This window comes from Canis lupus, chromosome X (assembly GCF_011100685.1).
Source record: "Canis lupus familiaris isolate Mischka breed German Shepherd chromosome X, alternate assembly UU_Cfam_GSD_1.0, whole genome shotgun sequence".
Lineage (NCBI taxonomy): Eukaryota > Metazoa > Chordata > Mammalia > Carnivora > Canidae > Canis > Canis lupus.
Window position 1 is genome coordinate 15,257,319 of NC_049260.1, and position 10,970 is coordinate 15,268,288.

The 10,970-nt window shown below is 40.2% G+C and overlaps 1 pseudogene; it reads left to right on the forward strand.

Annotated features, from left to right (window-relative positions):
* The first annotated feature begins 8,830 nt into the window (after window positions 1-8,830).
* LOC119868609 lies at window positions 8,831-8,930 on the forward strand (annotated as a pseudogene).
* The last annotated feature ends 2,040 nt before the right edge of the window (window positions 8,931-10,970 follow it).

Sequence of the window (10,970 nt, forward strand, 5' to 3'; positions counted from 1 at the left end):
TTAGTCCCATTAGACATACGAGGAAACCACGTCTCAGAAAAGTGAATGATCCACCAAGGTCACAATTCAGAGTTTAAACCAAGGCTTCTGGCTGTAACTGCAGCTGTCAGATCCTACCCTTAGAAACACAGGAATGCGGGACGCCTGGGTGGCTCAATCAGTTAAGCGTCCGCCTTCGGCTCAGGTCATGATCCCAGGGTCTTGGGATTGAGCTCTGCATGAGGTGTGTGTGTGGGGGGGGGGGGGTCCCTGCTCAGTAGGAAGCCTGCTTCTCCCTCTCCCTCTGCCTGCTACTCTGCCTACTTGTGCATGTGTGCTCTCTGTCAAATAAATAAATAAAATCTTTAAAAAAAAGAAGGAAACAGAGGAATGTGTTCCCACATGTGCCTTTTCTTCTGTCCTCTGTGGCAGGTGGGAGTGAAAGTTGGAACCACCTTTGTGGAAGGCAATTTGCATTATGTATCAAGACCCTTTAAAATGTTTATACCTTTTGGGGTGGCTGGGTGGCTCAGTCAGTTAAGCATCTGACTTGATTTCAGCTCAGGTCATGATCTCAGGGTCATGAGATTGAGCCTCAGGTTGGACTCTGAGCTGGGCCTGAGTGGGATGTGCTTAAGATTCTCTCTCTCCCTCTCCCTCTGCCCTTACTGCCCTACCCCTACTCACGTGCACACTCTCGCTCTCTCTAAAAAAAAAAAAAAAAGTTTATACCTTTGGACTGTGTAATTCCTCTGTTTTGAATCTTCCTGAAAGAAATTACCTGAGATGTGGATGATTGCCAGAGATAATGCAAAAAGGTGCTATTACAGTATTATTTATAATCATGAAATGCTCTAAACTCCCCTTCTAGGAAAACAGCTAAATCACTGCAGCAGGGGCCCCAGTTAGGCCAGAACAGAGAAGCAAATATGTTTGCTGTTCCCTCCTTTGAGTATAGGTCTGAATTAACTCATACACATGGCCACTGGAGCAGAAAAAGCATTAACTGAAGCCCACAGTTGGAGTTTAGATTATACTCCAGTAAAAAAAAAAAAAAAAAAGATTATACTCCAGTATAGTAGATATACTTCCGGTAGGGAAGAAGAGGATGCCAACAAAAGCCAGCATGTAGGAAAAGACCACAGCGCCCCTGAAAAATAATTGATCCTGGAGAAGAAAGAATTTGGTGTGATAAAGTGGTTTTAGCAACACAGCTTGAGAGTTCAAGAGAAGTGGAACAAGCTTTCTCCTCCCCAACATTCTCCACCATGGCTTATCAACCCCCAGCTTTGGACCTTCTCTTGGGCTCTTGTCCTGATGATCAGTTTGGCCTTTTGACATATCACTAATCTACCCTTGGCTTGCTTTTGGACTACCTTCTCAGTTTAAGTCTCACCCTGGCCTGCTGTCTCTCTCCTTCTATTGGATACACACAAAGAAATATCTAGAAGCCATGAAATTAATGCTTGGGAAGAGTTTTAAGTGGAATAGGAATAATCTTAAGTAATGAAGGATGAAAAAAAATCCATGTATATACAAGATGATTTTCATTATAAAAATGCCTTCAAGGGTAGCCCGGGTGGCTCAGCAGTTTAGTGCCGCCTTCGGCCCAGGGTGTGGTCCTGGAGACCCGGGATCGAGTCCCACGTCGGGCTCCCTGCATGGAGCCTGCTTCTCCCTCTGCCCCTCTCTCTTTCTCTCTCTCTCTCTGTGTATGTCTCATGAATAAATAAATAAAATCTTTAAAAAATGCCTTCAAGATATTAGAAAGAAATATGTTAAAGCCTTAAAGCAGGGTTATGAATGACCTATATTTTGTTTTTATTTAACTTTTCATTTTCCATAAACATGAAGGTATTATTTTATACTTACAAAAGGGAGGTATTTAAAATGTGCTCTTTTTCTTCCTCCTAAAAGGCAGGCAATGCACAAATCTATTAAATGTGGGTTGAAAAATAAATGGAATTGGCCTGGAAGTCTCTGAAGCAGCCCATCTGGTTTAGCTGTATTGGATGAGAACCAGTTGACTGCTTAATTTGGCATCAGCTTGGGCCACTGGTGCTTTTACGCTTCCTCAGGGAGAGAATTGAGCTGTTCTGTATCTGGAAAACTGAGATGGTACCATTCTGATATAGGTGGTCCAAGGGGAATAGTTTTGTATGATGTGGCAAATTAATGTTTGCAAAGAAAATGCTGTTCTGTTCTTCAAATGTTCTCAAAAATAGCTTATTGAGACTAGACAGGCTCCCTGTCCAATTGCAAAAGAACTTTCAGTTCTCACTTGAATCAAACGTTGATCAATAAGCCAAGTGCAACTGAAGATTTAGTTAGATATGAATATAAGCAAGCACATACATTTATAGTCTAAATTCAGAATTTACCACTTGAACCTAACCAACTCCTTTTCACTATATAACAATAATTTGTTTTAACATATTTATGCTCTCATTTCTTCTTTAGTCTAAGAACCATTAGCACTCATGTATTAAGTTTTATATTGTTGCTTTGCACAAAGTCAAAATAATGCATAATTTTTCCTTCAACTATTATTGCAATCATAGTTTTAATTTTATCCACTTCTTCTTCTCTGTCTAAACATAAAGATACACCATGTATCACAGGTACTTGTTAAATATATAAGAACCAAAGGATTTGGGGCACTCCAATCAGCATCTCTAGTTTTATGGTATGATTTCTCCTCCCTGAATTTTTGCTTCCCTTCACCTCCCAGTCCCCAAGTTGTTTCATTTGCTGTAGCTTGAATAGCTAACTAAGAAAAGTGATTTTTGTCTTCCTTGGCACTGCCTGTGGAGGTGGCAGCCATCTCCTATTCAGCATCATGGCTGCCCTCAGACCTCTGGCGAAGCCCCAGATCATTAAAAAAAAGGACCAAGAAGTTCTTCTGGCCCCAGTAAGACCAATGTGTCAAAATTAAGTGCAACTGGTGGAAACCCAGAGGCATTGACAAGGGGGTGTGCAGGAGAGTCAAGGGCCAGATCTTGATGTCAGATCTTGATGCCCAACAGTGGTTATGGGAGTGACAAGAAAACAAAGCCTGTGCTGCCAGTGGCTTCTGGAAGTTTCTAGTTCACAAGATAAGGAGCATGAAGTGCTGCTGGTGGCAACAAATCCCACTATGCAGAGATTGCTCATAGTGTCTCCTCCAAGAAGCAAAAAAGCCATTGTGGAAAGAGCAGCGCAACTGGCCACCAGAGTCACCAATCCCAATGCCAGGTGCACGGTGAAGAAAATGAATAGATGGCTCATGTGCATGTCATATTTTTGTTAATAAAATCATAAAACTACCCCCCAAAAAGCAGTTTTAAAAAAAAGTCTCATAGGCTCCTTACTCCAGCACATAAATACTTTCATGCCTCTATCATGTTAAAACAACACTACAACAAAAAACTTCCAGGTTAAAATGAGACCTGATATTGATAAGCTAAGGATAAGTAGTACACTGCTCTCAACCTCCAAGGGTGGGAAAGGAGAGGGGCCCCAAAACTCTGAGTGCCACCAGCAAGAGCCACCCTCCTTCTCTGACACTCACAGCCTCACCATTACACTCTGCCTTGAAGACCACTGAGGCTCACCCCCCCTCCCCTCTCTCTGTTCACTGAATTGTGTCCTCCCAAAATTCATGTTAGAGTCCCAACCACTGGTACCTCAGAATGTAACCATATTAAACTGTGTTTAAGGTTTTTAAGGAGGTGATTCAGTTTAAATGATGCCATTAGAATGGGGCCCTACTCCCACAAGACTGGTATCATTCATTATAAGAGGAAGAGGTACCAGACGGGCAACTCTGAATGGGCAGCAAGATGGCAGTCATCTGCAAGCCAAGGAGAGAGGCTTTGGCAGAAAATAACCCTGTTGGCACCTTGATCTTGGACTTTCAGCCTCCAGAACTGTGAGAAAATAAATTCCTATTGTTTAAGTCCCCCAGTCTGTGGCACTTTGTTATGGCAGCCAGAGAGGACTGATACAACCCCCATCGTTGTTTGTGTCTGAAGCCCAGCACTCCCACATCACCTCTCTTCACTCCAACTCTCAAACCACATGGCTCCATACAGCTTCTCATCCAGTGTTTCCAGGCGGCATGTTGGAACTCGGTAGTGGATTATGAAGTCAATTTCATGAATCTCAACCAGCATGTGAAAGATTAAATAGAATAAAACAGAAGAGAATAAAATATGGCAGAACAGCACAGAAGAGGATAGAATGAAATAGGAAATATCTGAATGTACTCCATGTAGCAAAGGCAAGTATTGCTCTTGTGAAATCTTTATTTCCATTATATATGTATATATGTGCATCCTAAGTCTGTGTTTCATTCTGTGGGTCATGGTAAAAATAAATGTGGAAGCAACTGACCTAATGTGACCCCATATTCTGTCTCTTCCCAAATTCCAATTCTCTTTCATTCTGGTCTATCATCAGCAGAATCCCCCCTGCACTTAGCCTCCTCCAAATGTTCTGGTCAATCTGCTCAAACCAAAACTAAAAAACAAAATCTCACAAGCATAATATAACTGAGGCAATGATAGATGTTATGCTCTAAGCAGGAAAACTTTTTTTTTTTAAGATTTTATGTATTTATCCATGAGAGACACACACAGAAAGAGGCAGAGATACAGGCAGAGGAGAAGCAGGCTCCATGCAGGGAGCCCGACACGGGACTCAATTCCAGGTCTCCAGGATCACACCCTGGGCTGAAGGCAGGCGCTCAACAGCTGAGACACCCAGGCGTCCCTAAGCAGGAAAACTTTTACTTAATTTTGACCCTCATTGGATTGATGTAGAATAACTCTGCATTTATTTTTGAAGGAAAGAACAAAATAAAACTATGTATGAAAGGCTAGAAATTTAGTACAGAAAATTATATCTAATGTTAAAGTGCAAATTTCATAATCGTAATTTTTCACTGAATTTCTTCCTTCTAAAACGTCATTAATGGCAAGATGAACCATTAATTTAATGATGGCTTTCCTTTTTTTTTAAGATTTTTTTTTATTTATTTGAGAGACACAGAGAGAGTGAGAGAGAGAGAGAGAGAGAAAGCACAAGCGATGTGAGGGGCATCAGTAAAAGCAGACTCCCACTGAGTAGGGAGCCCGATGTGGGGACTCGCTCCCAGAACTTCAGGGATCATGACCTGAGCCTAAGGCAGACACCCAACCAACTGAGCCACCCAGGTGCCCCACAATGGCTTTTCAAGAAAAAAAGAAACTCTATAGAGTTGAACTGTCCAATATGGTAGCCAATAGCCATATGTGGCTACTTAAATTTCAATGAATTAAAATTTATTTTTTTAAAGATTTTATTTATTTATTCATGAGAGGCAGCGACATAGGCAGAGGAAGAAGCAGGTTCCTCCCAGGGAACCTGATGCAGAACTCCATCCCGGAACCCCTGCCCGAGCCAAAGACAGATAGATGCTCAACCAGTGAGCCAGCCAGTTGTCCCTGAATTAAAATTTAAAATCCAGTTCTTTAGTCTCACTCACTACATATCAAGTGCTTGGGAGCTATATCTTCTATATTACAGGACATTTCCATCATGACACAAAGTTCTAGTGGACAGCACCACTATAGAGTTTTGATGAGTAAGGGGTAGGATGGGAAGAAGGCTTGAGGGCAGCTGTGGTTTGGGAAAACACTGGAGAGCAAGTTGCTTTGGAGGAACTGGATTTTTTAAAAATGTTTTTTAAAATTTATTAGAGAGAGAGAGAGAAAACATGAGTGGGGTAAGGGGCAGAGGGAGAAGCAGACTCCCCACTGAACAGGGAGCATGCTGCAGGACAGGATCCCAGGACTCTGGGATCATGACCTGATCCTAAGGTAGATGCTTAACCAACTGCACCACCAAGGTAGCCCAAAGAAATGGATTTTAACATGTGGTGGGTATGGATTATCATCAGATCTTTACTTATTTTAAGGGAAGGAAGTAATTATCAGAACTGCATAAAAATGGAGCTCTACAACAACAGATGTATCAATACAAAACAGCAAGTATAATGATTTTTATTAGGAGCTTGCTATCATCAAGCACCATGCTAAGTGCTTCACAGAATATCCGTGATTACAACCTAGAAAGTAAGACTTAGCCATTTTCACAGATGAGAAAATTGAGGGTCACAGATTAACTTCTTCAAGAGTGGACCAAGGAAGTGGCAGAACAAGGATTTTTTTAAAGATTTATTTATTCACAAGAGACACAGAGAGAGAGAGAGAGAGAGAGAGAGAGAGGCAGAGACACAGGCAGAGGGAGAAGCAGGCTCCATGCAGGGAGCCCAATGCAGGACTCGATCCCGGGACTCTGGGATCACACCCTGAGCCGAAGGCAGAGGCTCAACCACTGAGCCACCCGGGCATCCCAGAACAAAGATTTGAAGCCAGTTTCTAGCCCTCATTCCCATCCTGTTACACCAGCAGTTCTCAACTGGAGATTGGAGACATAGGGAACATGGGAGGGGGTGTCAAGAGAAGCTGTGACAGCACTTGGACCGATTGGAAAACCAGACATGCTTCCTACTCTCAGGAAACCCTTTCCTGAAGCCCTTCCTCACCCTCCCGATGCTCTCTCCTACATCCTCTCTGTAGCCATTCAGAGACTACAATTTTCAGTAGAGTAGGGCTGAGGCCAGAGGGGGTAGCACAAAGGCTGTTCTAGACACATAGAACTAGATGTGTGAGTGGGATGTAGAGCCAGGGAATCTGAACTTACCAAAAAGCACTCCAGGTGATTCTCATTTGCATGCTCTAGGAAAGAAAATTGTAACACCATAAAAAAGTTGGCAGCAAACTTGGAAGTCACTTAAATATTTAGTTAAATGAGGGGCACCTGGGTGGCTCAGTGGTTGAGCGTCTTTCTGCCTTTGGCTCAGGTCATGATCCCGGGTCCTGGGATTGAGTCCCACATCGGGCTCCCTGTGAAGCACCTGCTTCTCCCTCTGCCTGTGTCCCTGCGCCTCTCTTCTGTGTCTCTCGTGAATAAATAAATTCTTTAAAAAAATTTATTTTTTTAAGGCACAGGGACACAGGCAGAGGGAGAGGCAGTCTCCATGCAGGAAGCTCGATGTGGGACTCGATCCCAGGTCTCCAGGATCAGGCCCTGGGCTGAAGGCTGTGCTAAACCACTGAGCCACCGGGGCTGCCCGAATAAATAGAATTTTAAAAAATATATATATTTAGTTTAATGAAAATAATTGTTGCAAATATGTTTAGTAAATCAAAGCCAAATCTTGAAACTATATAGTAAATATAACATAATAATTGTCTGAGTTTTATGACCCCAGATGACATTAGTAATGACAGGAATTTGTGGGAAGTAAAAGCAAAACAAAACACACAAAAATAAAACTCACTTCATTGTTAAATGGATGACCTAAGAAAGTAATTTTGCTCTTCCTATTGAGCACCAGGGAAATGTAGGTTCAGGGCTACATTTAATGAACTTAAAGGTAATCACTACTAGAATTAAGAACACTTTCCAAATTACCACTAAAGAAAAGAAAACAGAATCACAAAACAAATGACAAGACAATGTAGAAAATAGCAAAGAAACCTAAAAAGAGGGTATGAAAAAGATTCCAGAAATAAGAACAAACACATCGTTTCTTACACTGATTATAAATGGTTTAAGCTCTGTAATACAAAGATGTTCACGTCAGGCTAAAAATAAACAAAATATGATCATGTGCTGCTTAAACAGGACAACCTAGAACATGACCACCCAGAAAGGTTAAAATTAAAAGGGTGAATCAAGACACGCCAATCAGGGACACCTGGGTGGCTCAGCAGTTAAGCATTTGCCTTCAGCTCAGGGCGTGATCCCAGAGACCCAGGATGAGTCCTGCGTGGGGCTCCCTGCATGGAACCTGCTTCTCCCTCTGCCTATGTCTCTGCCCCTCTCTCTGTGTCTCATGAATAAATAAATAAAATCTTGGAAAAAAAAAAGAAAGACACATCAATCAAAGGTGAACAAAAGAAAGCATCAGCAGTGATATCACTAAACAGAGGACTCAAGATAAATACTCATACTCAAAATGAGTATTTATCAAATACTAGGATGAGGGAGAACTTTACAAGCTTAAAACAATGAAAAATATCTCAAAGATTTTTTATAAGGAAAAAGTTCACCAGACTTCACTACATAAACATTTAAAATGTTTGAATTGCTAAAAGCAACACAGTCAGTTGAAAAGATACATAACTAACAGAAAAATATTTTCCACAGATGTAACATGGAGTTAATATTTTTCATATATAAAAAGTTTATGTATGGGCATCCCTGGGTGGTTCAATGGTTTAGCGCTGCCTTCAGCCCAGGGCATGATCCTGGAGACCCAGGATCAAGTCCCACGTCAGGCTCCTTGCATGGAGCCTGCTTCTCCCTCTGCCTGTGTCTCTGCCTCTCTCTTCTCTGTGTCTCTCATGAAGAAATAAATAAAATCTTTTTAAAAAATTAAAAATAAAATAAAAAGTTTATGCAAATCTCTAAGAAAAATATTGAAGATAGGGAATTCAAAAAGAAAGACACTGACTCAGTCAATCTAAATCAAAGAAATTAGACGCTCAATGAGATTACTTGTTTTTCCACATTAACTGTGTTATTTATTTATTTTTAAAGTTTTATTTATTTCAGTAGTCTCCACACCCACTGTGGGGCTTGAACTCACCACCCTGAGATTGAGAGTAGCATGCTCTTATGACTGAGCCAGCCAGGTGCCCCTGGCATTAGTCATTTAAAAAATCCTATCGAGAGCACTGGAGGAAATATAAATTGGGATCTTGTTAACTGGATGTGATTCCAGCACAAGACCTCCTGTACTTTTAATATTCACTCCTGTGCTCGCTTAGGCAGAGCATATACTGAAACTGAAATGATACGGAGATTAGCACGGCTCCTGCACAAAGATGACACAAATCCGTGAGGCATTCCATATTTTTTTTTAAAAAGTTCATTCTTTTTAAAACAATAACTCCACCTCTGGGAATCATGCCTATGGACAGAATCAGAGCTGCCCAAGCCAAGATTTATGAACGAAGATTTTTCAGAAAAAAATTCCTATAGTTGGTATAATTTTGAGAGAGCCAGAATATTCAATGATGGTGGAAATTTATTGCATTGCATTTCATTTCATTTCATTTCATTTCATTTCATTTCATTTCATTTCATTTCATTTCATTTCATTATTTCATTTCATTTCATTTCATTTCACTTCTTTGAGACAAGGTCTTACTGTTGTCCAAGCTGGAGTGCAGTGGCTATTCACAGGGGCGATCTCACTACTGATGAGCACAGAAGTTTTGACTTGCTCCATTTGGGACTTGGGCTGGTCCCCCGCTCCCTGGGAGGAGGTCACCATATTGATGCCGAACTTAGTGCAGACACCCTATGGGCGTAGTTTACAGCAGCCCAGAGCTCCTGGGCTTGGGATTTCCTCTTGCCTCAGCCTCCTGAGTAGCTGGGACTATAAGGAGTCCCCCATTGTGCTCAGAGATGGTGGAAAATTTTTAGAAAAGTGTGGTATATCCATAAGGCCAAGCATTCTGAATCATCAAAGTTATATTTGAGAAATTATTGTTAAAATAAAGATAATGTATGGTGTAATGTTAAGTTAAAAAAAAAGGTATGTCATACTCTATAAACTGGATACTCAATTGCATATGTGGTATCGCCTCAACTAAATTAATAGTGTTTGCCTTTGAGTAATGGGATTAGAGGCTGTTGGGTTTTTTCTGTTTCAGAATACTTTTCTGTACTTTGCCAACTTTCTACACTGAGCACAGGTTTCTTATATAATCAGAAAAAAATCTGAATAGTCTCTTCAATAAATGGAGTTGGGAAAACTGGATATTCACATGCAAAAATTTATATTGTATGCCTATCTTATACCATACATAAAAATTAATTTAGATGCTTTAAAGACTTAAATGTAAGACCTGAAACCATAGAACTCCTAGAAGAAAACATGGGGGAAAAAAATAAAAAAAAAAAAAAAAAGAAAGAAAACATGGGGGAAAAGCTCCTTGACATTGGCCTTAGCAATGATTTTTTTGGATAGAACACCAAAAGCACAAGCAACAATAACAAAAATAAACAAGTGGGACTACATCAAACTACAAGGCTTCTGCACAACAAAAGAAATAAACAACAAAATGATAAAGCAACTTATGGAACGGGAGAAAATATTTGCAAAACATTATTTGATAAGGGGTCAATATCCAAAATATATAAGGAGGTCATGCAACTCAATCGCATAAAAAAACAAATAATCTGATTTAAAAATGGGCCAAGTACCCAAATAGACATTTTCCCAAAGAAGACATACAAATGGTTCTCAGGTCCATGAGAAAGTGCTCAGCATCACAAACCATCAGGGAAATGCAAATCAAAGCCACAGTGAAATATCAGCTCACACCTGTCAGAATGACTATTATCTAAAAGACCAGAGAGAACAGTGTTTGCAGGATGTGAAGAAGAGGGAAACTTCTTGCAATATTTGTAGGAATATAAATCAGTAGAGTCACTATGGCAAACAAATGGAGGATCCTCAAAATAATTAAAATAGAACTACCAGCAATTCCATTTTTGGGTATATATCCAAAGGAAATGAAATCACTATCTCAAAGAGATATCTGCACCCCATGTTTGTGCGAAATTGTTAACAATAACCAAGTAATGGAAACAACCTAGGTGTCCACTGATGGATAATGAATGGATAAAGAAGATACGATATATATATATATATATATATATATATATATATATATATATACACACACACACACACAGATATATATGTATATGTATATAATATTATTCAGCCATAAAAAGGAAGGAAATACTACCATTTCTGACAACATGGATGGACCTTGAGAGCATTATGCTAAATGAAATACATCAGACAGCGAAAGACAAATACTGTATGATTTTACATGTGGAATCTAAAAAAGCTGAAATCATAGAAACAGAGTAGCATGGTG